General features: G+C 36.4%; 1 non-coding gene across 1 annotated transcript; it reads left to right on the top strand.

Annotated features, from left to right (window-relative positions):
* Positions 1 to 21,884: 21,884 nt before the first annotated feature.
* LOC123456790 lies at positions 21,885 to 21,991 on the top strand. Its single transcript, XR_006634668.1, has one exon. It is a non-coding gene; the product is annotated as a U6 spliceosomal RNA (small nuclear RNA).
* The last annotated feature ends 5,027 nt before the right edge of the window (positions 21,992 to 27,018 follow it).

Below are 27,018 nucleotides of genomic sequence, written 5' to 3'. Positions count from 1 at the left end.
TATTGACCCTCTTAGAGTATGAATATGACTTTCTGATTTAACCAGAATGGGAAACAAAAGATTTTTGCTATTAGGGAGAACCATTACTATCTGTAGTTACTAAATATTATGTTTTATGTTTCATCCATTGGTTAGTTCTTAATATACACATACATGAGTATATTTCATACATGTATATGTTTTCTTTCAAATTTGGTCTCCATGATTTTGTTAGTATCTTAACATGAAACAATGTTTTGTGCCTGTGCTTGTTTGAAGGTAAAAGTATGTGTGCCATAACCTTAGGTATTTTTGATTAAGGTTCCTATTTAGTCTTCAGCAGGCAGACCCTGTTGGAGGTGTGTGTCACTGGGGGTTGGATTTTGAGTCCAGCTGTACTAGGTGTATAGAGAGCTATCTTGAGCTCTGGCTGTTCATGTTTAAGGTTTTTTTTTTTTTGGTCTCTCTTCCATGGAAGTGCGCCACCTTCTTGCTCCATGATAGAGCTACCTTTGGAACCTGTAAGCCTGAAATAAACCCTTTCCTCCAATAAGCTGCTTCTGGTTGTGTGTTTTTTCCAGAAACATGAAGGAAACTGTAATAGTTTTCCTGTGCTTTTATTGACTTCTATAAATTTTCTTAGCCTGTGGCTGTCTGTCAAACAAAGAGCTTATTCTTATAATCTCCAGAGAAGTGGCTCCCACTGCACTCCTCTGCACTTAAGAACCAACTCCATCTCATACATGTTGTGCTGCCAATTCACTGAGGATCAGGGATAGGGTTGAAGAAAGACGGAAGATTAGACAAATAAACATAGCAAGACGACAAACAGGAGATTCTCAATGCCAATGCTTCTTCTAATTTACATTCATTTTTCAAAAGGAATTTGATGTTATAAACAGGTAGCGGGATTCTTGCCATTTCCAGAATATTCATATAAACTGTTTTCTATTTTCAATACTGATAACTAATGGATATTTTGGCAAGCCACATTTCAGAATCCTGTATGACTGAAGGCTTTCAAAGAGAGCTCAGGTGAACTATAGATTATATCTCAGGATATAATTCAGTAACAATGGTCCCATTTCCATCCATGTTATCTAACCCACATGCTTTTACATAGTTTTTAAAATAATTATTGTGACAGAGAGAGATAGACAGGGTCTTTTCAGGCTGTGTTGGAACTCACTAAGTAGCCCAAGTTATTCTAGAACTTGAGATCTTTCTCTTTCCAATATCTGAGTGCTGGGAACTTAACTGTATGCCACTATGTCAAGCAGTCATTTTATTTTTGTGTTAACTAATATCAAGTCATCTTTCCTTTTTATTTTTTGCCATCTTTATTGTTATCAGAAGGTTCTCTATTTTCTAATGGTTATACATAATACAGAGTTACAATAGTGCATTGGAAATATTTTAAAACCAGAAACTAGGTATCCAGGCAACTATAGTGTGTGGTTGATGACTCTCCAGAAGGGACACCTCAAGACCTCTAACTTGTCAATAGACAACATAAATTCTGACCAATGTCAACTCATGCTTAATATTGAGAAAAAAATAAGGAACCTTTTCTTCTGTTGCAAGATCTTCTTTCCCACAAAAATATTCTGAGATGAATTTGATCTAGAAATGATATGGTGCTGTGTGTATAAAATAATAAACATACTCCTATTAGTTTTAAACCCATCATATGAATTGTTCATGTCTTTATTTTTTTTTAATTTTGTAAAAAACTATATGTTTTCTATTGCATCATTTTTTCTAAGAAATCCCTGTTGGTTTAGACCATCCAGATTTGTGGTTAATATGAAAATCCTGATGGGCTTCATTTCATTTCATTTATTTTAGAATGAGTGTTCTTAAGTAGTAACACCAATATCATTTCAATAGATTTTTCAAATTGCCTTCCATAAATGATTGGGAAACATATGTACATGCACATATTCATTAAACCAAATATATGCATTATTTTAAATCTTGGGAAATACTACATTTCCTATGCTTATCAACCATCAGTGGGTATGTGCTTTGAGTTTAATTTTAACTGGATGTGGTGCAGGCCATCTTGATATTTGGGTTCATGTTCTAGTCATTCACTAAGAAAGGATCAATAACAAAGAAACATACATGCTTTCAGAATTTTTGAAGTAGCCTAAAGTTTATTAAGTTTATTAAAACAGTAATCCGGACACAAACGGCAATGGTACCATAAAATTCTACTTCCTAAAAAACAGACCAAATGGCTGAACCTTCACTAGACCCTTACAGGAAACACCTGAACTACAAGACACTGGAGAGGGTAGGATCAAAAGTGACCTAAATCTTCTACATCTTCCCTCCCTTCCTCTCCCCCTCTCCCCTCTATCTCTATCCTCTCTAACTCTTGTATATTAGTTATCTTTTTCCTCAATTTCTTAGTGGACACTGACCTGTAACCCCCACTTCCAGCTTGGGCCTACCATCCACAATGAGCTTTTGATCAGAGAAACCTACAAGGTTTCCCAAAACAATGACAGACTTCTGTCAGAGTACTTGATGACCCACCAAAGGCCAGTGGTAAGACCCTATTGCTGAAGACTCCATACACAGCTGATGTGTAAAATGGAATGACATGGCCGGAAGCCAGGAGAGAGTCAGTCCCCAGACAGTCAGCGTGTCTAGTGCCAGAAGGCGCTACATAGGTGACTGGGGGAAATGACCAAGACCTGTCCAAGCAACACATTGTTTAACCTAATTAACAACAAATAACCGGATGTGATGCCCACACAAGTGCAATAGTGGTACACAGCCATGGTGAGGAATCAATTGCTCTTGATTTGGCTAACTGATACATTCAGTGGTACTAGACCCATAGCTGGAGCTGGGAAACAAGTCAGAACCATACCCAAAGACAAGCCCACTCTACAATATCAAGCTACCATCAATCACAGGGTATAAGAAGGCCTAAACCTACCATACTGTCTATCAAAAAAGTAAGTCTTATCTCAATTTTCCGGACACTAACTTACTCTCCGTTGGAGAATCTGCTTCTCTTTTCCAGATAGATGCAGATCCTAAGAAGAGAGCTGCCCCAACATACCTCAAAAGGGGCCCAAATGAAACTAAGGACAACTGGTGAAATAAGCAAGGGTGATGTTTTCCTGTGAACCGGATACCAGCACAAAGGGGAAGGAGATCAACGCAGAGAAAAATCAACTCCTACCAAATCAGAGAGCCAGAGCCTCAGAGGCCCCCAACACCTCAGCACTGAAGCAGACCAAAAATGAACCCAGCACGGCTCAGGGAAATTTTGTGGAAGAGGGGGCGGAAAGAATGTCAGAGTCACATGTTGGGTCATGATTTGCAGAGACATTTATCATACCAATAACTGTGGGCTAACTCCACAATGCACGACCCATTTTCATTAACAAGGAGGGTCTAATGGGAAGGGGTAGATCACAGATGAGCCTAAATAATGGTACCAAACTGCCTGTATTTACTGAAAAGAAAACTAATAAATTAAATTAAAACAAAAACAAAAACAAAAACAAACAAACAAACAAAAAAAGCTGATTGTACTTGGGCTGGAGAGATGGCTTATCAATTAAGTGCTTGCCTGTGAAGCCTAAGGACCCCAGTTCGAGGCTTAATTCTCCAGGACCCATGTTAGCTAGATGCACAAACGGACACACACGTCTAGAGTTTGTTTGCAGTGGCTGGAAGCCCTGGCGCACCCATTCTCTCTCTCTCTCTCTCTCTCTCTATCTGCCTCTTTCTCTCTCTGTCACTCTCAAAAAAATAAATGAAAATGAAAAAAATTAAAAATAAAATAAAATGAAATTAAAAAAAAAGAAGAGTGATCTATATTATTTTATTTACTGCTTAACATTATACAAATTATATATATAAATATCATAATTTATAATTATATAATATATATAATAAATATTATAAATACATAAATATTATATATATAAATGTTATATATATATATGTATATTAGTGTATTCCCTCTACCCTTCTGCTTTTCTTTTCTCTATTTTCCCCCTTAATTTCACATTTGATTCCATGTAATATGTATGTATTGAATTTTACTTATCTTCATAACAATCTAGAAATCACAAAGGGGAGAAACATTACTATTTGGTTTTCTGATACTGACTTAATTAGCTTAATATAATTATTTCCGGATATATCCACATTCTTACAAATGGCATAGATCCATTTGTTTTATAGATGAAAATGCCATTTGTAAATTTATTACATTTTCTTTATTCATTCCTATGCTGTTGATCACTTAGATTTAACACTTAGCTGATGCAAATAGTGCTAAGAAGATATTAATGTTAAGTAGCTATATGATATGTTAACTTGGGGACATTTGTGTAGATACACAGGAGTGATATAGCTGGGTAATATGAAAGGTGTATTTTTTAAATTTTTATTAGATGTGGACATATTTAGCAGGTAAACAATACATGTTAGTACTATCTTTTCCATCCTCCCTGACCCTTTTCTGAAGAGGCCTTGCTCATTGGGGTTGCAGGTCAACCCCATGGGGATTGTGGGTCATGCATTATAGGGGCAACAGTCAGTATGGGGTAGAAGCAATGAAAGCTCTATTTTTATGTTTTTTTTTTTCATTAGAAACCTCCATACTGCATTCCATAGTGGCTGTACTACTTGAAATTTTGCCAGAAATGTATAAAAGGTTCCCCTTTGTCAACATCCCAGAATTTGTTAGTGTTTTCTTAATAAATGTCATCGAGTCATTAAAATGGAATCCCAGAGTATATTTGCTTATTATTAGATTTCTCTGAAATCTAGTCAGGTTGAACACATTAGCCTGGATATTGGCCATTTATAGTTCATGTTCTTTGGACTATCTGTTCATTTTTGTAGTTGATTTAATATTTGACTTTTGGGGGTGATTTGATGTTTAGTTTTCTGAGTTATTTTATATCCTACATATCAATCCCCTGACATAGGTATACCATGGTAAGGTAAGGTATACATGCTATTTTATTGGCTGTCTTTTCACTTGGTTAACTATATCCTTTGCTATAGAAAAACCTTCTTTTTTCATTTCATTAAGCACTGCTTGTTGATCATTGGCCTAATTTTGTGAGTAAACAGAGTACTATTCAGAAAATCCTTACTTACATCTGCTTTTCCTACTTTTTCATGTAACTATTTCAGATATTGTGTTTCCCAGTAAGGTCTTTAACCCATTTGAAGGTGATTTCAGTACAGGTTGAGAGATAATTGTCTACTTTAACTCCTCTATGTGAAAATATCCAGTTTTTCTACCACTATTTATTGATGAGCCTTTTGACCTTCTGTTAAAAATCAGGTGTTTCGCCGGGCGTGGTGGCACACACCTTTAATCCCAGCACTCGGGAGGCAGAGGTAGGAGGATTGCCGTGAGTTCGAGGCCACCCTGAGATTACATAGTGAATTCCAGGTCAGCCTGAGCTAGAGTGAGACCCTACCTTAGAAAACCAAAAACAAAACAAAACAAAAATCAGGTGTTTTTAGTCATATGAGCTTATATCTGGGCTAACTACTCTATCACAGTGATTCCTGTGACTCTTTTGTGCCTGCATCATTTTGTTTCTGTTGCTATGGCTCTGTACTAGAGTAGAACTTGAAATCATATATGATGATACCTACATCCTTATATTTCTCTCAGGATTGCTTTTGCTATCCAGGATTTTTTGCACTTCTGTGTGCATTTTAAGATTTTTTTTCCTATTTCTGTGAAATATCATATGGGGATTTTAATAGTGATTGCATTGAATCTTTATATTTCTTTTGGTAATATAGCAACTTTTAAAATAATAATTCTTCCATTCCATGAGCATAGGTAGTTGAGCCAATTATTGAATATGAGATGTGTAGAGAAAGAGCAGTAACAAAGGGCCCTGTAGGTAAAAGTAAAACTTCGAGTAGAATCCAAAGTAAGATATGAAGTCATTTGTACTAAGTATTTCTAAAACAAAAAAAATTCTCCAAATTTAGTATCACAAAACTACAATGATGAATTATTTATCTTATTCTGTGAGTTATTCAGTAGTTTTGTTCAGTTTCCATAATTAATTCATGTGAAAGTATTCGTGTAAATGAGATGATGGCTTAGAAGCTTCGATATAGCCTCACATACATATTTAGCAGTTTCTGATGGCTGTTGGCTCTTAGGACCCTGTCACATTCAACATGGTCTCATAGACTTCAGTAAGCCAGTTCATATTCTTTCAGTGATGATCTCAGGGAAGTATTCCCAGAGATTTAAAACAAGAATCTGCAAACTATATATCCTAAGTTTATATAAGTATTTCTGCAGCATTCTTCAAGCAAAGATATGAAGGGAAAGAATACTATTTCAGATTTAAGGAGTGAGGAAAATTATCACCTCTTTGTGTGTGTATGTGTGTGTGTGTGTGTGTATGATGTATACACACGTGTGTGCAGGTTGATTTAGAAAAGAGAGGACAATCTTAGGTATTGTTCCTCAGGAATGTTATCCATCATTTTTGAGAGAGGATATCACTGGCCTAGATCTTACCAAGGATGTTAGACTTGTTGGCGAGGAAGCACCAGGAATTTCTTTGCTCCATATCCACAGTTCTGGGATTACAAGCGTGCACTAACATGCCCGAACTTTTTTCAACATGGGTTTTAGATACCAAACACAGGTCCTCTTGGTTGCATACGTTACTGAATGAGATATCTCTTCCTAAACCCCAATGTATCACTTACTAATAGGGACAACAACATAGACATTGAAATTGGTTTTATATATTTGGCTATATGTTAATATATATCAAATATGTTACTAAATATATACATTTTAAGTATATATTGAATATATTTTATTTTAAAGAGTTAAATATATATTAAATTTAAATATGTATTAAATGCATATAATATGTTTGCTAATTAACTTACCACATCTTTAAGAAGGGTAATTACATGGACATATTCTAAAAATGATCATTCTTACTGTTGTAAGATAAAGCTATTGTACTGGAATATATGAAGCACAAATTTCTTATAGAAGGTGCACTGTGAAAAGAAGACCATTTTAGTAAAGATGCTTAATAAACCACTAGACATTTTCTTTTTTTAATATACTTTTTACTGACAACTTCCATAATAGTAGACAATATCCCATGGTGATTCTCTCCCTCCCTCCACTTCCCCCTTTGAAACTCCATTTTCCATCATATATCCTCCTCCTGTCAATCAGTCTGTCTTTTATTTTGATGTCATCATCATTTCCTCCTATTATGATGGTCTTGTGTAGGTAGTTTCAGGCACTGTGAGGTCTTGAATATACAAGCCAGTTTGTATCTGGAGGAACACGTTGTAAGGAATCCTACCCTTCCTTTGGCTGTTACATTCTTTCCACCACCCCTTCCGCAATGGACCTTGAGGCATGGAAGTTGTGATTGAGATATTTCAGTGCTGAGCACACCTCTGTCACTTCTTCTCAGCACCATTGTGCCTTGTGAGTCATCCCAAAGTCACTGACACCTGAAAAGAGAAAAAGTGAGAGTAGCATTAATATATGGGTATAAACATTTAAAGAAGTGCTTACTGGGCAGTTTGGTGAGCATAGTATATACTTTTAGCCAGACAGCAGCAGATTTTACACTCCTAGGGCTCATGACAACCCCTGTTGTAGGTTTTCAGTATCAGGGATGTATTCCCTCCCATGGATCAGGCCTCCAGTCAAATTAGAGGGTGGTTAGTTTCCCCCATAACAGATGTGCTACTATTGCACCCATTGGCTCATTTGGCCTGGTTTGCAGTGTTCAGTGTTGAGAATCTTCACTGATGATTTCTCTCTCTCATATTGACCTGCATGCAGTGTTGCTTTTTCCAGCTTTCATGGAAGAAGTTTTCAGCTCAGCTCCATCAGGGTTTCTCAGTGACCTTGCAGCCCAAGTATGTGGAGTGTATTAGTCAGGGTTCTCTAGAGGAACAGAATTACTAGAATGAATTATTTTATAAAGGGAATTTATTGGATTAGCTTACAGTAGTCCAATAGCAGTTGCAGGCCTGAGAATCACCGAACCTGGTAACTGCTCAGTCCACGTGGCCAGATGCCTCAGCAGTCCCGACGCGGCACTGCAGATGGTGCCGGAAAGCCTGGAGGCCTCCTGAGGAGCCGGAAAGCCTGGAGGCTTCCTGAGGAGCCACTGGGTTTCGATCCACGTGGGTCTTCAGTTGATGTTGGTCTTTAGTCCGTACTGGTCTTCAATCCACGCTAGAAGGTAGGGAGCAGCTCCGGCAGCCAAGTGGAAGGAAGGAAGGAAAAAAGGTAACTCTTCTACCCAGAGCTTCCTTATATCAAGTCCCTCTCTGAGCGGGGCCACCCACTCTGGGGGAAAGGCTCACCCTGGGAGAAAGACCTCCTCCTTTAGTTGATCCTTCCTAGAAGCAGCCTGTGGATTACTAAACAGATCAAGTTGACAACACCTTAACTATCACATGGAGTCTTCAGCAATAAGGTCTTACCATCTATTCCTTGTGGGAATCAAAGAGCCTTGACAATGGCCTGTAATGTTTTGGGGGCATCAGTGACCTCCCTGGTCAACAACTCACTGGGAGGTATCCCATCCCTGGCACTGAAAATTTTCTAGTAGTAGTCTCTGGCTTCTAGGTGTGACATTGTCCAAAAGAGTGGTTTCTATATGAATTATTTGTATTTTCTTAGATTTTGATTAGCCCTCCCTCTACCTTTCCTTACTCAGTCTCTTCCTATGACCTCACTCAGACCTTTTCACCTCCAATAATCTGTTCTTCTACTTACATGTATACAATACCATCCTACTAAGTCTCCCATCCCTCCCTTTCTATTACCTTTATATCTCTTTTCTAGCTTACAGGCCTATGCTACTGAATTTTCTTCCTACTCACACAGAAACCCAGTCATTTGTTGCTAGGATCCACATGTGAGAGAGCACATGTGATGTTTGGTTTTCTGGGCCTGGGTTATCTCATTTCGTATAATCCTTTCCAGATCCATCCATTTTCATGCAAATGTCATAACTTCATTTTCCTTTACTGCTGAGTAGAACTCTATTGTATAAATGTGCCACGACTTCATTATCCACTCATCAGTTGAGGGACATCTAGGCTGGTTCCATTTTCTAGCTATTGTGAATAGAGTGGCAACAAACATGGTTAGGAAAGTATCTCTGAGGTGATGAGACGAGTCTTTAGGATATATGCCTGGGAGTGCTATAGTTGCATCATATGGTTGATCTATTTTTAGCTGTCCCAGGAACCTCCACACAGATTTCCAGAATGGCTGTACCAGATTGCATTCCCACCAACAATGTAGAAGGGTTTCTCTTTTCCCACATCTTCTCCAGCATTTATGGTCATATGTTTTCATGATGGTAGCCAATCTGACAGGAGTGAGATGGAATCTCAATGTAGTTTTAATCTGCATTTCCCTGATGACTAGGGATGTAGAACACTTTTTAGATGCTTATACACCATCTGTATTTCTTCTTTTGAGAACTCTTTATTTAGTTTCATAGCCCATTTTTTAATTGGGTTGCTTGATTTTTTTTTTTTTTGTGTGTATCCTAGATATTAATCCTCTGTAAGATATATAGCTGGAAAAGATTTTTCTCCTATTCTGTGGGTTGCCTTTTTGCTATATTCACAGTGTCTATTGCCATACAAAAGCTTTGTAATTTCATGAGGTCCCAGTGGTTAATCTGTGGTTTTACTGTCTGAGCAATAGGAATTATATTCAGAAAGTCCTTGCCAAGACCAATATGTTGAAGGATTTCCCATACATTTTCCTCTAGCAGTTTCAGATCTAATATTAAGGTATTTGATCCATTTTGACTTATTTCTTGTGCATGGAGAGAGAAAAGGACCTATTTTCATCCTTCTATAGATACATATCCAGTTTTCCCAGCACCATTTGCTGAGGAGGCTGTCTTCTCCAATGAGTATTTTTGGCATTTTTGTCGAAGATCCAGTGGCTATAGCTACTTGGGCTTATATCTCTATCCTCTATTGTATCCTCTATTCTGTTCCATTGATCTACATGACTGCTTTTATTCCAGTACCATGATGCTTTTGTTACTATGGCTCTGTAGTATATGTAAAAATTAAGTATGATGATACCACCAGCCTTATTTTTTGTTGCCCAAAATTATTTTAGATATTCAAGGTTTTTTGTGATTCCAAATGAATTTTTGGATTGATTATTCTATTTCCTTGAAGAATGCCATTGGAATTTTGATGGGGACTTCATTAAGTGTATAGATTGCTTTTGGTAAGATTGCCATTTTCACAATATTGATTATACCAATCAAAGAGCAAGAGTTGTCTGTCCATTTCCTAGTCTCTTCTGTAATTTCTCACTTGAGTGTTTTAAAGTTTTCCTTATAGACATCCTTCACTTCATTGTTTAGGTTTATTCCAAGTTACTTTATTTTTTGATGCAATTGTGAATGTGAGTGATTCTCTGATTTCATCCTCTGTGTGCTTGTTGTTAGTATACAGGTAGGCTACTGATTTCTGTGTGTTTATTTTGTATCCTGCTACATGGCTAGACATTTTCTAAGTCCTTGCATGAACATTGCTACTTTTAGACAAGTTTCTGTGCTATGAAATCCTCATAATCTCTCTGAATTTAATCCAACATTGTTAAAGAAGTATGAGTAATGATAAATTACTATTGGAAGATTATTTAGAAAAATGTTTCCATACCTTCACAAATACAATCACCACATTCTCACATTCACTCTTTGTATATATGGTGAACAAAAACAAGTGTTTTTGGTACCTTCTCAGGAAGCATTATAATAAAGGCAAAATCTTTTAAAACAATTTATTTTCCATCTTTCCCTAAATTTTGCAAGAGAATTAGATGACAACATTATATACTATAAGTTTATACACCTTGACAGTCAAAATATATTCCAGTGACTTAATTAAGTATTTAACTTTAGTATTTTGATGACTCAATTTATAGTCATGGGAACTAATAATTAGTATGGTGTTGTCTAGAAGTGGATCTATGAGAAAGATAAAGTTGGCCAATAGTGTGTATGGTAATGTGAAATGATTCATCTTCAATAAAAAGTAGTGAATGTGATGGGTGTGGTGGCACACACCTTTAATCCCAGCACTCGGGTGGCAGAGGTAGGAGGATTGCCATGAGTTCAAGGCCATTCTGAGATTACATAGTTAATTTCAGGCCAGCCTGGACTAAAGTGAGACCCTACCTCATAAAACCAAAAAAAAAAAAAAAAAAAAGTAGTGAATGAAGTTTCCTAGGAAAAGAAAAAAAATTCATTGATATCAATTACAGAATTGAAGTGAATAGGATCATTTATAAAAGCAGCTCAAAAACTTCCAGATTTTGTTGATTATCTACTTAGCAAAGTGCATATATATTTCAATGTTAATTCACAACTTGGATTACATTATAGTATTATAGTCTCCTACACTGTGCAGGAAGGAATAATTGTTATGGTTTTTTGGAAAGATTTGTGCAGTATATATAATTAACTTTTAAAGAATTATATTTCCAACTTAAAATTCTAATTATAGAAATGACTTTAGGAAAGGGATTCATATGTAAAATATTCATGGAGGTTCATAAAGACAAATATTTTAGCCTAAATTTCCAATAGTAGATGTGTAAATAAATAAATTATGATATCTTAATACAGAAAACTACTATGCACTTATTATAAACCATGTTACAATTCATTCAGAGCAGTGTGAGAACTCTTACACAAATACTAAATTATAAAATAATTTTGATAATATGACCTCAATTAACCTCAATAACTTAACAATTGCAAACAATCATGGGTGCAAGTAATGTTTATGGCTATGGAGGAAGGAAGGAGTTGAAAATTTTTATATATCCAAAAACCTCAAAATTAGGCAAATATTTAATAACCATTTAAATTTATTCAAATAAAACCAAGTTCAAAAAAATTAGCAGAGTTTGTATACAAAACTCTGACGAAAATCAAGATTAACTTTAGAGTGTGTATGACTTTCTGGAAAAAGTGGTTGCTCACTTCATGATTTCAATGAGAACAAGATTAATAGCATGACAGGACTGACTGTAGGAAACTGAAGCTTGATTGCTTATAGGGGCTAAAGTAAGTTACAGCTGAGGGTGTAAAATTCATGCCTTCAGTAACAAACAAGGAATTGACTGTGTTGTGTAATTTCATCATCTGGGCCTGGCATGGCTATTGCTGTCTTCAAATCAGAATTATCCCCATTAGACCCTAGCAAGATAGGTGCCATAATATTTCTTCATGGAATATTATGGGAAATTGGAATCATGAGGTCTATGAGGCAGTACACAAGATAGCGCATGAAGTAGCCCGTGAAGCTGGCTTGGGAAATGATGCAGCCCACTATGAAGTGAAGAGCAGGAGAGGCTCACAAAGTGACTCAGAATGTGCCACAAGACAGCAGCTCAGGAAGTAGCCTATGAAATACACAAGGCTTCTTTTGTCCCCCTTCTCCCAGCTACATGTCAATGCTTAACCATTGCTGGGGGGGAAGTGACTATTTTTATGTAGTTTTACAGCCCATAAGTTGTCCAATTCTCTTCTAAGTAATCATTTACCCCTGCTTTTGTAAGTAAGTCCAATGAATCTCTAGTTTACAAAGCTAGACTTGGGCAGAATAATTTCTTTGGTATGCCATTGCTGCCCTATCTGGTAGGAATAGATCTTTATTCAGACTCCCTGGGAAAAGTCACACAAGAGTCTGCAGTTTTGTTAACAGGAGTTCATCTTTCCAATCAGGGTTAAATACCCATAAATGAAGCAAAGAAACTGAGAAATCAATAATTCATTCAAAAGTTTTATCAGCATTCTGTATGTATCTGATAAGTCATGCAAGTACATAAAAGAAACTCAATAAAACCAACATAGCTTAAAATAACCCTGGATAACTGTTTATATGCACAGACAGTGGATACATGTGAGAACACAGACTCCCAGCTGGCTGAGAGACAATGAAAATGTGAGCAAACAAAGGGAATCCAGAGGACACAAAAATAAATAAATAAAATAAAATGAAGAAACCTTCCAGAACTATATAATGTTCTCATGTCAAAAAAAAATCCACTGACAGTGAAGTATACTGACTCAAGTTCTTTAAACAGAACTATGACCAGCTATTGACATCATGGCACACACCTGTAATTTTATCACTCCTTAGGATGAGGCAGGGATATGTGAGTTCAATTCCAGCATAACAAGATTCAGGAGAGAGGGAGAGAAAGAGGGAAAGGGAATGACAGAGACAAAGAGAAAGATGGGGACAGAGAAAAAGAGACAGAAATGAAAAAAAATTACATTCAAATTCTAGAGATGAAAATACCATGACTAAAATGGTAAACTTTCCAGAGGAGCTGGTATAAGGCGGAATAAGTGAACTGAAATTGAGAATGTACAATTGATATAATGATGAAAACAATGATTAAAAATTAATACTTTTTTGGATAATGTCACACCTAGAAGCCAGAGACTATTACTAGAAAAATCAGTGACAGGGATGGGATACCTTCCAGTGAGTTTTGGCCAGGAAGGTCCCTAATACCCCCAAAACTTTACAGGCTATTGCCAAGGCTTGTTGTTTCCCACCAGAAATAGATGGTAAGACCCTATTGTTTAAGAATCCACATGCATGGGCTGCAAGGTCAATGAGAAGTCGAATTGGGGCTGAGCTGAATATCTCCTCCCTGTAGACTAGCTGACAGAAAGCTGGAAAAAGCTGCATTGCATACATCATTATGGGAGACAGAAATAATAAGCAGTAGAAGCAGTGGACACTGGAAGCCTCAATTTGGCCAGACAGGCCAAAGGTGCAATAGTAGCATGTCTGTTATGGGGGAAACCAATTGCTCTCCAATTGGACTGAGGCCGGTCTATGGGAGGGAATACATGCCTGGCTGGTACTGAAAACATAATCATAAGCATATAGTGGGGAGGTCATGGGCATTACAAGTGTAACACCTGCTCTTGTCTGGCAAAATGCCTATGTTATACTCACCAAGCTGCCCTATAAGCACTTTACCTAATGTGCATACCGATATCTCTCATATTTGGTTAGAGAAGCTTCTCTTTTTAGATGGTGGTGACCACTGGGATGATACAAAAGGCACCACAATGCTGAGAGTGATAGAGGAGTATTCAACACTAAAACATCTCTATCACATCCTCCAAGGCTCAGGGTCCATTGCAGAGGAGGTGGCAGAGAGAATGTAAGAGCCAAAGGAAGGGTAAGACTGCTTTCAATGCAATTTTCCAGACAGAAATTGGCCTTGATATCTATAACCTGCAGCAGTGGCTAGTACTACTTTCAGTAAGCACTCATAATGAGAGGAAAAATGATGGCATCAAAATAAAAGAGGGACTAACTGACATAAAGAGGGAATATGATGGAGAGGGGATTTGTGAAGGAGAAAGTGGGGGAAGGGAGGGAATTATCATAGTTTATTGTCTGTAAATATGTCTGTAAATATCATGTTGCATTGTCAACAACAACAACAACAAAATGCCAAAAGGGGGTTAAGGCATCTGCCTGCAAAGCCAAAGTACCCTGGTTCGACTCTCCAGGACCCACATAAGCCAGATCCACAAGGGGTCACATGCCTCTGGAGTTCGTTTGCAGTGATTGAAGGCCCTGGTATGCCCACTATTTCTTTCTCTTTCTCTGCCTCTTTCTCTCTCTCTCTTGCTCGATCTCAAATAAATAAAATAAAAAATAAAGTGTTTTTTAAAAATGCCAAAATAGGCTGGACATGGTGGCTCACACCTTTAATCCCAGCTCTTGGGAGGCAGAGGTATGAGGATCGCCATGAGTTCGAGGCCACCCTGAGACTACCTACTGAATTCCAGGTCAGCCTGGACTAGAACGAGACCCTACCTCAAAAACCGAAACAAACAAACAAGCCAAAAAAAAAAAAAAAAAAAAATAGGAAGGCATAGTAGCACATGGCCCAATGACAACAATTAGAAACTAAAAAACAGAATTAAAATTAAGTGCAAGGTTGGGAGATTGCTCAAGGCATAAAGTGTTTACCATCTGACAAGGGGTACTTCATTTAAGATCCAGAGAACCCATGTAAATGTCAGGCGCAACCAATGTTAACCTGTAGCCTCTACACACACACCCACATGCATACAAGCACACAAACGAACACACACACAGGCATGCAAAATAAAAACAATAATAATAATAATTATACAAAATTAAAGGCAAACTTGAGCTGCATAGGAAGACCTTGCCTCAAATTGTCAAATAGCCGTGCATGGTGGCACATGCCTTTAATCCCAGCACATGGGAAACAGAGGAAGGAGGATCAATGTGAATTTGAGGCTAGTCTGAGACTCAGTAGTGAATTCCAGGTCAGTCTGGGCTAGATCAAGACCCTACCTCCCTCAAAAAAATCAAGCCAAGCATGGTGGTACACACGGTGCACACCTTTAATCTCAGCATTTAGGAAGCAGAGGTAGGGGGATTGCCATGAGTTTGACGACACCCTGAGACTACATAGTGAATTCCAGATCAGCCTGAGCTAGTATGAGACCCTACCTTGAAAAAATAAAAAAAAAATCAAATTTTAAAATGAATGAAGCACACACATAATGGACAAGTGAATTACATGAAATAATACATTTATATTTGAAAATAAATATAAATCTAAAAAATGAACAAACACTAAGTAAATAAAGTAGAGTTCTAAAGACAAATTGAACATTTTAAAAGCAAAGTATTAACACAAAGGGATTCACCTGGTGAGAAGCACCTCCCAAAATATCATTTGTGACTACCATGACAAACATTGAGCACCAGAAGGTGTCTGGGTGATCTGCACAAGGGGTTGACACATCAAATAGTCAACTAAAATTATTTTCTTTTTCCATGTCTGGCTGGCTTATTATTGTCTTCAGTCACATGTACTTCTAATGTCTGCAGCTTTTCTAACAAGTAGATATGTACTTAAACATTTTTACCTATAAAATATGCATGCACAGATATAAGAAACTTATATCCACAAAAAGTGCTTTTCAAAAATGAAATTAAATAAGTAAATTCCAAAATAAACAAAATCCATCAGAGTTGTTGATAATAGACTATGTTGACAAACAACCACAGTAAGTTCTTCAGGCTGATAGGAAAGCAAGTGCAAATTTAAATCCACACACAAAGAACAACGTAGAAAGCTAATTATTTAGATAGTTACAAAAGGCAACAAAATTTGATATTTGTCTAACTTCTTTTAGGTGATTTATTATGCAATTGAATAAAATAAAATAAATTTAATTATATTGGTATTTCCATGACATAAAATGAAACCCATTTGACAGTAATGCAATAAATACATGTGTATGAATAAATCTGCATTAGAATGAAGAAATGATGAAATGGTTACTTAAATCCATTGGTAAAATGAAGAAAATCAAAACTGTAAAAACAAGTCTAATGCAACAACTTCCATTTCTCAGTTACCTTGTATGAGGTAAGATTACACTACACAATAATTTAAAATGAATTGTTTATATTTTACCAAATAAAATGTATAATAATATTGATACAAAATTCATTTAGGAATCTGAGCTAATTATGCTGATCTTTTTTTCTTCCTAGCACTAAAGTTCAATTACTGAAAGTCTGAAGTAAATTCTGATAAAATTGGTAATCCCTAGGGAAGCACCAAATTGGGGGCAAGCAAAAATATGCTGTCAGTATATGATTAAATAAATTTAAATATTACTCTAGACATGTTCACATAGTGAAAAGCTGAAAATTAATGAATAGGAAAAGAAAGTGAATATGGGACATGACAACAACAGTTGGCATGGGCAGGGAAGTAGATCAGTTGGCACCATGCTTGCCTTACAAGCATGAGGACCTGAATCTGATTTCCCCAGTATCTATGTAAAATTCCAAGTGTGGTGGCATGCACCTACAATCCCAGCACTGGAGAGTCAAAGACAGGAAGACCACTAAGGCCTACCAGCCAGTTACTGCAGCCTAATTGGTGATCAACAGACCCATGAGAGATGAGAAAACTTGTCTGAAATGAGGTTGACAGTGGCTCTAAGAAGAAAATGCAAACTTGTTCTCTGATCTCCATATTCACATACATGCACACACCCACCCACCAACCCAACCACACACACACACACACACACACACACACACACACACACATGCATCTACATGCTTACCTGCATGCACACATACACATACACTCACTCAAACACAAGTACATAAGAAAAAGGGAGAAATCAATATGGCATACATTAAATGATTTTAGCAAAATATTACAAAAATTATATTAAGCAATAACATCAATATTCAGAGCACTAGGATGGTTAATAAACCAAAACAAACCTTTATGGTATACAGAAGATATACTTCAAAGATAAAGGTATTTTTAAAGAAAAATGAGGAGAAATAAATTATACTATCATCAGCCTTAAGAGAGCAGAATTAGCTAAGATTATATTAATACATTAACTTTTTTTCTGTTATTATAGGTAATAAGGCATACTTAATAACAAAAGTCAAATATTCAGAAATATGGAGCAATTTTAAACATATATGTTCATAAATTTTGTATTTTATTGAAACATTTTCAGTACTTCTTTTTTTTAAATTTAATTTATTAGTTTTCTTTTCAGTGAATACAGGCAGTTTGGTACCATTATTTAGGCTCATCTGTGATCTACCCCCTCCCATTAGACCCTCCTTGTTAATGAAAATGGGTCGTGCATTGTGGAGTTAGCCCCCAGTTATTAGTATGATAAATGTCTCTGCAAATCATGACCCAACATGTAACTCTGACATTCTTTCCACCCCCTCTTCCGCAATGAACATGGCAATAAGTTGAGGAAAGAGAGAAATCAATAAGTACCATTCAGGATTTCAGTTGTTAACTTAGGGCTAGCATGAAAACAGTTAAGCAGCAAAACAAAGAAGTTTGACAACAACTAATAATAATTAATATCTACACACTGGCAGCACAACAAATAGCAGAATAAATATTCTCCTAATGCACAAAGGGAACAATCTTTAAAATAGAACACATGTAAAGTCATAAGACAAGTGTCAATAAATATAAGGAATGTGAAATAATACATAGTATTTTGTCTGAACAAGGAAGTGAACTTAGATATTAGTGGGAAATTAATTTGTCGGATTAGTACATAAGGATGTTAAAAAACACATGCATGCCTTAATAACCAGTCACCAAAAATGGTATTAAAGTGTGGTTGGATGATGACTCAGTGGTAGCATGAGGAATTGAGTTTGATCCATAATACTACTCCTAAAAACAATTGCTAGAAGCAACAGCACAGATTTGTAATCCCAGAGCTGGCCAAACAGAGACAAGGTGATTCTGAGAGCTTGATGGCTAGTCACTGCAGCTTAATTTGGTAAGTTCTAAGCCAATGAGAGAATGTTTCAACAAACAAATAAAGTGGTCCAGGTTCGGAACTGCTGATAAGCGAGAACATGTGGCGTTTGTCTTTCTATGATTGTGTGACTTCACTGTTCATACCACCATTGGGAATACTTGCAATCCCATTGAAGAGGGTCCCCAGCAGAATGCGGGCAGGGATGAGGGAAAAGAGGGGAACAAAACATGATGTTCCATTCAAAAGATGTTGCTAGTACTGCTAGTACTAATAATAATTTAAAACAAGAAAAAAATAATAGAGAAGACATGAAAAAAGTGGATGGTGTCCCCCATACATGAACCCACATAGATATGAGCATGCATACGCACACCTACATACCACACACAAAATAATAAAGTAATTAAAATTAAAAAGAAGGTATTAAGGTGAAATCATTAATTATTTGGGGATAAAGTAGTGTAGTTTACAAAAGCTTACTGGATATACTTAAAATTGCTTAGAGAAAAATGCATATCTACAAATGTTATCATTAAAAACCTCTAGGAAATATATATCAAAAAATAAATATTAATACATTCAAAGAGAAAAGACTAAATCAAGTCTTAGAAGAACCAGAAATCAATAGAGTAAAATCACCAATAGTAAATGTTGTATTTTTGAAAAAATGTAAGCAATATTGATAAACTTTTAGCGTCAATGATCTAAACTAAAGTCAGAAAACCACGGACGCATTGAGGAAGTACCAGTGGCCACTCTGCCTGAAGTTTACGTTAAGTGGAGATGCCAGATAGGAAGTGAGAGGGTAGGCTTGTTCCATGGCAAGGAGGACCCTTCCTGCTACCACAAGGTGGGACACAGCTGCTTTTAGGACACCATCATCTGCTGGGTAAATGTGGAGGTGACAGTATGATGTACATTTTAGAGCTACCTATTGCCAAAATAAGAAGTATTGCTATTCTTTTTCCTTATTTTTTTCAAAATCCCATAAAACAAAGCTGTGATAATGAATTTCATGTGTTGCATTTCTTGAAGAAACATAGCAACCCATGTGAATGCATGTGTTAAATCCCTAAGAAGATGACTAAGATGACATTACAAATTAAGATTTCCATATGCCATGAAGGAAGGCAATGATTTGCTAATAATTCAGGAGTCTTCAAGGAAAGGGGGAGCCATTGCAGGCAACACAGAGGTTTGATAAAAAGCATGCTGAAGTTTTATACTCTTTTAAACCATTACTATAGTGGCTCCTTGTGTATTTTCATGGCACAAAATAAAATAAACACTGGTGATGAGATGAAGGAAATTTTTATTTACTAATAACAACAGTTAAAGGCATTGAAGAGATCAGGCAAGCAGGCATCATATTGGTGCCTTTCATGTATGCTTTGTCATATGTAAGGCATGGTTCTTAGCAAAGGTGATCTTATGAGATCTCATAAAAACAGGGACTTATTTTTAGACATTTGAACAAATAGTGCCTAATGTCAGAGCTGTGCACGCCCATCACAAAACCAGGGCAGTGACTGAGTCTGCCACTTTGAAGATGCATTCACCATGAAAACCTCTCAGCAGTGAGGAGAGAGGCAGATAAGGAAGAAGGAAAGGTCATTACAACAAATCTTACTTGGGACGGAATGGAAAACTCCAGAGCAAAAATTTGGTCCACTGATGATTGCCTGCTTCCTGTGGAAAAGCCTGAATGAAATGAAACAAATAGTGAACAATGTGCCCTTCATACTATGTGCGATACAAACTGATGCATTGATGTTTCCAGAAAAATCACACCACTCCAGACTTTTTCCAAAGCCTAGGCTGGGTGATGTAATCCCTAAATCCAGAGAGTCATACCACCAAAATCATATCTACAAGTTTTTTTTATTTTTGCAAAATTGACTATCATCTATATTCTATTTTTATTATCTATCTATCATCTATCCATTGTCTATGTTTCTATGTTCTAATATGCATGCTGAAAGCCCAACTTTCCTCCAGGTGATTACAGTACTCAGTAAAGTCAGGCTACTTTCATAATGGTCAGTTCTCTTTGTAACATATAGGTCACAGACCCTAAAACATAATCTTAAAGTTTGCAAGTCTGTGGTAACTTATAGATATTCTGAATACTGTTATCACTTCATAAGGAAACCTTGTATACAAATTTATGGATTGTTAAATGAAGCAGGATTTCTTACGTTAAATAGACATTAAATCAATTGAAAGGCCACACACTGCAGCTTCTACAAATTCATGCTGAAACTATTTTCTTGCTTGTTAAAAAAAAAAAAAATCATTAGTTCCGTGGCTATGTTCATACATATATTCGTTTTCTTCAAAGGTTTTTAATATGTACCAAGTACTTTGCTAGGTACACGAGGTATACCAGCCACTCATAATTTATTTTGTACTAAATCTTAAAGTAGTGAAGTAGAAGTATGTTAATTATAGGAAAAGCTATTAGATGTATGATAATGCTTAGGGGAAATAAAATGCACAAGGAATGTTTACTAACTCAGAATTTTGAGTTAAGGGAATTTTCTCTATAGTGAGAAGCATTTATGCTGAAGTATGAATGGCAAAAAGGAGCTAGCAAAATAGAGAGTTGCCCTTGAGGCAGAAAAGAGTTTATTTTATATAAATAACTGAAACAATAGTAAAAATAATGTTAATATCTTCAATTAATCTGATTCTTAAACAAACCACATTTTCCAATCCACTTATGCATGTTTGAAGCCAGAAACTTCTGTGTTACCTGGCTTCTTCAGTATTTGCACAATGCATTCTGGTTTATTGATTTCCATTTTATACCACATATGATATTGAGGCCAATATTCACAAACATTTTTTTAGTTCTGAAAGAATACTTTTTGTACAATGCTCAAGGTGTGGTGGTACATTGAAAACCTGTAGGGATGTTTTGTCTTAAAGCAATTGGAAATGTCATCTTCAATGAGTTTCCTGAGCAATTCAAAAGATTTTAGTTCACTATATTTCTATAGCTCTCAATGTTATTTTTGCACTTCAGGAAACACAGATGTGAGGCTGAAAGTGTATACCATTTGGATACCTATTCTCAGAAATCTGAATCATGCCTTCACATTCTCAGTGAAAATGAGAAATGTGTGCATTCACTAAGTACACATACACGGGCATACACATGCATACAAAATGGCCCACGTTTGCTTATACGTTGATCTTGGACTCCCTAGATCCAGACCTGTGGTTTGTGTTGCTTAGTAATTATTCAGTTTGAGGTATCATGTTATAGCTACACCAAAATACTGACAAAAATTTTCTTGATTTGTGGATCTACATAAAGTCCCAGTGATTCCTATTTCTGTATTATCCCAAATCCTCTTATATCATTCATCACACTGTACTACAAATGCTTCTTCAATGTCTCCTTTTCATGGCAGCCTGTTAAGTGACTTGAAGTAGTGAACATGCGAATGTTATGATGTTAAGAAATGAGAAGAAGTGCTCGCTTCGGCAGCACATATACTAAAATTGGAACGATACAGAGAAGATTAGCATGGCCCCTGCGCAAGGAAGACACGCATATTCGTGAAGCGTTCCATATTTTTAAAAACAAGCTATACTCAAATACCAGTTAACAGAAGAGAGCACAGGTAGAACAAGTAACACACACACACACACACACAAATGGCAAACATAAATACACAGCTTTCAATAATATCTCTTAATATCAACGGTCTCAATGCCCCAACGAAAAGACATAGATTTGCAGACTGGGTTAAAAAGCAGGATCCTACAATTTGTTGTCTCCAAGAAACTCACCTTTCTACAAAGGATAGACATTATCTTAGGGTGAAAGGTTGGAAGATGGTGTTTCAAGCAAATGGGCCTAGAAAACAAGCAGGGGTTGCTATCCTAATATCAGACAGGGTAGACTTTAGTCCAACGTTAGTCAAGAAAGATAAGGAAGGTCACTTTATATTGATTAAGGGCACACTCCAACAGGAGGACATTACAATCCTAAACATATATGCACCTAACATGGGGGCTCCCAAATTCGTCAAACAAACACTATTAGAACTAAGGTCACAGATAACACCAAACACAGTGGTGGTGGGTGACTTTAACACCCCACTCTCATCAATTGACAGGTCATCCAGGGAAAGAATAAACAGAGAGGCATCTGGACTAAATGAGGTCATAGAAGGAATGGACCTAACAGATATATACAGGACATTTCATCCAAAGGCTGCACAATATACATTCTTTTCAGCAGCACATGGAACATTCTCTAAAATAGACCATATATTAGGACACAAAGCAAATCTTAACAAATTCAAGAAAATTGAAATAATTCCTTGCATTCTATCTGACCACAATGGAATTAAACTACAAATCATTAGCAAGAAAGGCTATAGAGCATACACAAAATCATGGAAACTAAACAATACACTACTAAATGATGAGTGGGTCAATGAAGAAATCAAAAAGGAAATCAAAAAATTTATAGAGTCAAATGATAATGAGAACACAACATACCAAAATCTCTGGGACACAATGAAGGCAGTTCTAAGAGGTAAATTTATAGCCTTAAGTGCCTATATTAAGAAATTAGAAAGGTCGCAAGTAAACGACCTAATGCTTCGCCTTAAAGCCTTGGAAAAAGAAGAACAAGGCAAACCAAAAAGTAGTAGACGGGAAGAAATAATAAAGATTAGGGCAGAAATTAATGAAATAGAAACAAAAAGAACAATCCAAAGAATTAATGAAACAAAGAGTTGGTTCTTTGAAAGGATAAACAAGATTGATAAACCCTTAGCAAATCTGCCCAAAAGAAAGAGAGAAGAGACACAAATTAATAAAATCAGAGATGAACAAGGTAACATCACAACAGATTCCAGAGAAATTCAAAAAATTATAGGGACATACTATAAAAGCATATACTCCACAAAGTATGAAAATCTGAAAGAAATGGATGATTTCCTTGATCTATATGACCTACCTAAATAAAATCAAAATGAGATTAATCACTTAAATAGACCTATAACAAACATGGAGATCCGAGCAGTTATCAATAATCTCCCAACTAAAAAAAGCCCAGGCCCGGATGGATTCACTGCTGAATTTTACCAGACTTTTAAGGAAGAGCTAACACCATTGCTTCTCAAGCTTTTCCAGGAAATAGAAAAAGAAGGAATTCTACCAAACTCCTTCTATGAGGCCAGCATCACCCTGATACCAAAACCAGGCAAAGATAGAACAAAAAAAGAAAATTACAGACCAATCTCCCTCATGAACATAGATGCAAAAATTCTCAACAAAATATTGGCAAACAGAATACAAGAGTATATCAAAAAGATCATTCACCCGGACCAAGTAGGCTTTATCCCAGAGATGCAGGGATGGTTCAACATACGCAAATCTATAAATGTAATACATTACATAAATGGGTTGAAGGACAAAAATCACATGATCATCTCATTATATGCAGAGAAAGCATTTGACAAAATCCAACATCCCTTCATGATAAAAGTCCTACAGAGACTGGGAATAGAAGGAACATATCTCAATATAATAAAGGCTATTTATGACAAGCCTACAGCCAACATATTACTAAATGGGGAAAAACTGGAAGCTTTTCCACTAAAATCAGGAACAAGACAAGGGTGTCCACTGTCTCCACTTCTATTTAATATAGTTTTGGAAGTCTTAGCCATAGCAATAAGGCAAGAGACACACATAAAAGGGATACAAATTGGAAAGGAAGAAATCAAGTTATCATTATTTGCAGATGACATGATTCTATACATAAAGGACCCTAAAGACTCTACTTGCAAGCTGTTAGAGCTGATCAAAACCTACAGCAATGTAGCAGGATACAAAATAAATACACAGAAATCAGTAGCCTTCGTATATGCTAACAACAAACACACAGAGGATGAAATCAGAGAATCACTCCCATTCACAATTGCATCAAAAAAAATAAAATACCTTGGAATAAACCTAACCAAGGAAGTAAAGAATCTATACAATGAGAACTTTAAAACACTCAAGCGAGAAATTGCAGAAGACACTAGAAAGTGGAGAAACATCCCTTGTTCCTGGCTTGGAAGAATCAATATCGTGAAAATGGCAATCTTACCTAAAGCAATCTACACATTTAATGCAATCCCTATCAAAATTCCAAAGGCTTTCTTCATGGAAATAGAAAAAACAATCCAAAAATTCATTTGGAATCACAAAAAACCTCAAATATCTAAAATAATACTGAGCAACAAAAAAGAGGCTGGTGGTATCACCATACCTGATTTTAACCTATACTACAGAGCCATAGTAACAAAAACAGCATGGTACTGGCACAAAAACAGACATGTAGATCAGTGGAACAGAATAGAGGACCCAGATGTAAGCCCAAGTAGCTATAGCCACCTGATATTCGATAAAAATGCCAAAAATACTCATTGGAGAAGAGACAGCCTCTTCAGCAAATGGTGTTTTGAAAACTGGATAAATATCTGCAGAAGGATGAAAATAGATTCTTCTCTCTCGCCATGCACAAGAATTAAGTCCAAATGGATTAAAGACCTTAACATCAGACCGGAAACTTTGAAACTGCTAGAGGAAAAAGTAGGGGAAACCCTTCAACAAATTGGTCTTGGCAAAGACTTTCTGAATACAACCCCAATTGCTCAGGCAATAAAACCACAGATTAACCACTGGGACCTAATGAAATTACAAAGATTTTGCACCGTAAAGGACACAGTGAAAAAAGCAAAGAGGCAACCTACAGAATGGGAAAAAATCTTCGCCAGCTATATATCTGATAGAGGATTAATATCTAGGATATACAAAGAACTCAAAAAGTTAACTAATAAGGAATCAAACAAGCCAATCAAAAAATGGGCTAAGGAGCTAAATAGAGAGTTCTCAAAGGAAGAAATACGAATGGCATATAAGCACCTAAAAAAATGTTCTACGTCACTAGTCATCAGGGAAATGCAGATTAAAACTACATTGAGATTCCATCTCACTCCTGTCAGATTGGCCACCATCATGAAAACAAATGATCATAAATGTTGGCGGGGATGTGGAAAAAAAGGAACCCTTCTGCACTGCTGGTGGGAATGCAATCTGGTCCAGCCATTGTGGAAAACAGTGTGGAGGTTCCTAAAGCAGCTAGAGATTGATCTACCATATGACCCAGCTATAGCACTCCTAGGCATATATCCAAAGGACTCATCTCAATTCCTTAGAAGTACATGCTCAACCATGTTTATTGCTGCTCAATTTATAATAGCTGGGAAATGGAACCAGCCTAGATGTCCCTCAACAGATGAGTGGATAATGAAGATGTGGTACATTTATACAATGGAGTTCTACTCAGCGGTAAAGAAAAATGAAGTTATGAAATTTGCAGAAAAATGGATGGACCTGGAAAGTATTATACTAAGTCAGGTAACCCAGGCCCAGAAAGCCAAGCGCCACATGTTCTCTCTCATATGGGGATCCTAGCTACAGATGACTGGGCTTCTGCGTGAGAATGAAAATACTTAGTAGCAGAGGCCAGTAAGTTGAAAAGGAGACATAAAGGGTGGAGAAAGGAAGGGAGGAGGATACTTAATAGGTTGATATTGTATATATGTTATTACAATGTTTGTAATAGGGAGGTAATATGATTGAGAATGGAATTTCAAACGGGAAAGTGTGGGGGTGGGGAGGGAGGGAATTACCATGGGATATATTTTATAATCATGGAAAATATTAATAAAAATTAAAAAAAAAAAAGAAATGAGAAGAAAATGAAGCCCTAATTCTGAGGGACATTTATCTTCAAGGGTTTTCCAAAATTTCACCTTTGTAGTAATGGTACAATTTTATTCATTCAGTTTCAAAATCCCCTGGCTTTCCTACTAATTTTATTTTGAACAGGTTCCTGACATACTACAGGATGATGGGAACCATATTCATTTTGATGTTAACTCATTGACCCTCTACGCTTTGGCACAAATGCTGGCAGCACAGTATTGAACAAGATAATGAAATAATATATACAATGTGGTTGGACAGTGGAGATGAGCACAGGGCTGTAGGAACTCACTCAGAGGACACTCAATGGAGACTGAAGCATATGCTCAGATGAAAGAAGGCTGATCATTATGCTTACACAAGCATGTGGTAAATAATAGGAAACCAGAAATTGGAATCATTAGTCTAGCTTGTTTTTCATTCAATAAATTTCTCAGCTGGTCCTGAATAAATGGTTCTATGAAAAATTTTATAGAAAAAAAACACATATATCTAGATATTTTAATCTATCTATACAGGGACTCAGTGTTTATGTGCCTTGATATTTTAAGTAAAATATGGGAAAAATTGTCTTAGAAATCCAATTCATGCCTTTCAAACTTTCTTTGGCTATTTACATCAATGGCATTTTAGTAAACAAGCTGCATCTATTCCAGAAATCATGTGAAATAGGATCACATTACATTACACTAGAATAACAAATAATAAAAATAGCAATAGTGCAGCAAGAAAGATCAAGCCCTAGTTTTAAATATTGCCTCCTGTAGTATTAGTGTGCACTTCCACATTTTCTTGGTCTCTGGGCATATGGGTTGCTACATGCAGCTAA

Source organism: Jaculus jaculus, chromosome X, assembly GCF_020740685.1.
Source record: "Jaculus jaculus isolate mJacJac1 chromosome X, mJacJac1.mat.Y.cur, whole genome shotgun sequence".
In the NCBI taxonomy this organism is placed as follows: Eukaryota; Metazoa; Chordata; class Mammalia; order Rodentia; family Dipodidae; genus Jaculus; species Jaculus jaculus.
Note: the sequence above shows the minus strand (reverse complement) of the source record. Positions and strands in the feature narration are given on the sequence as shown.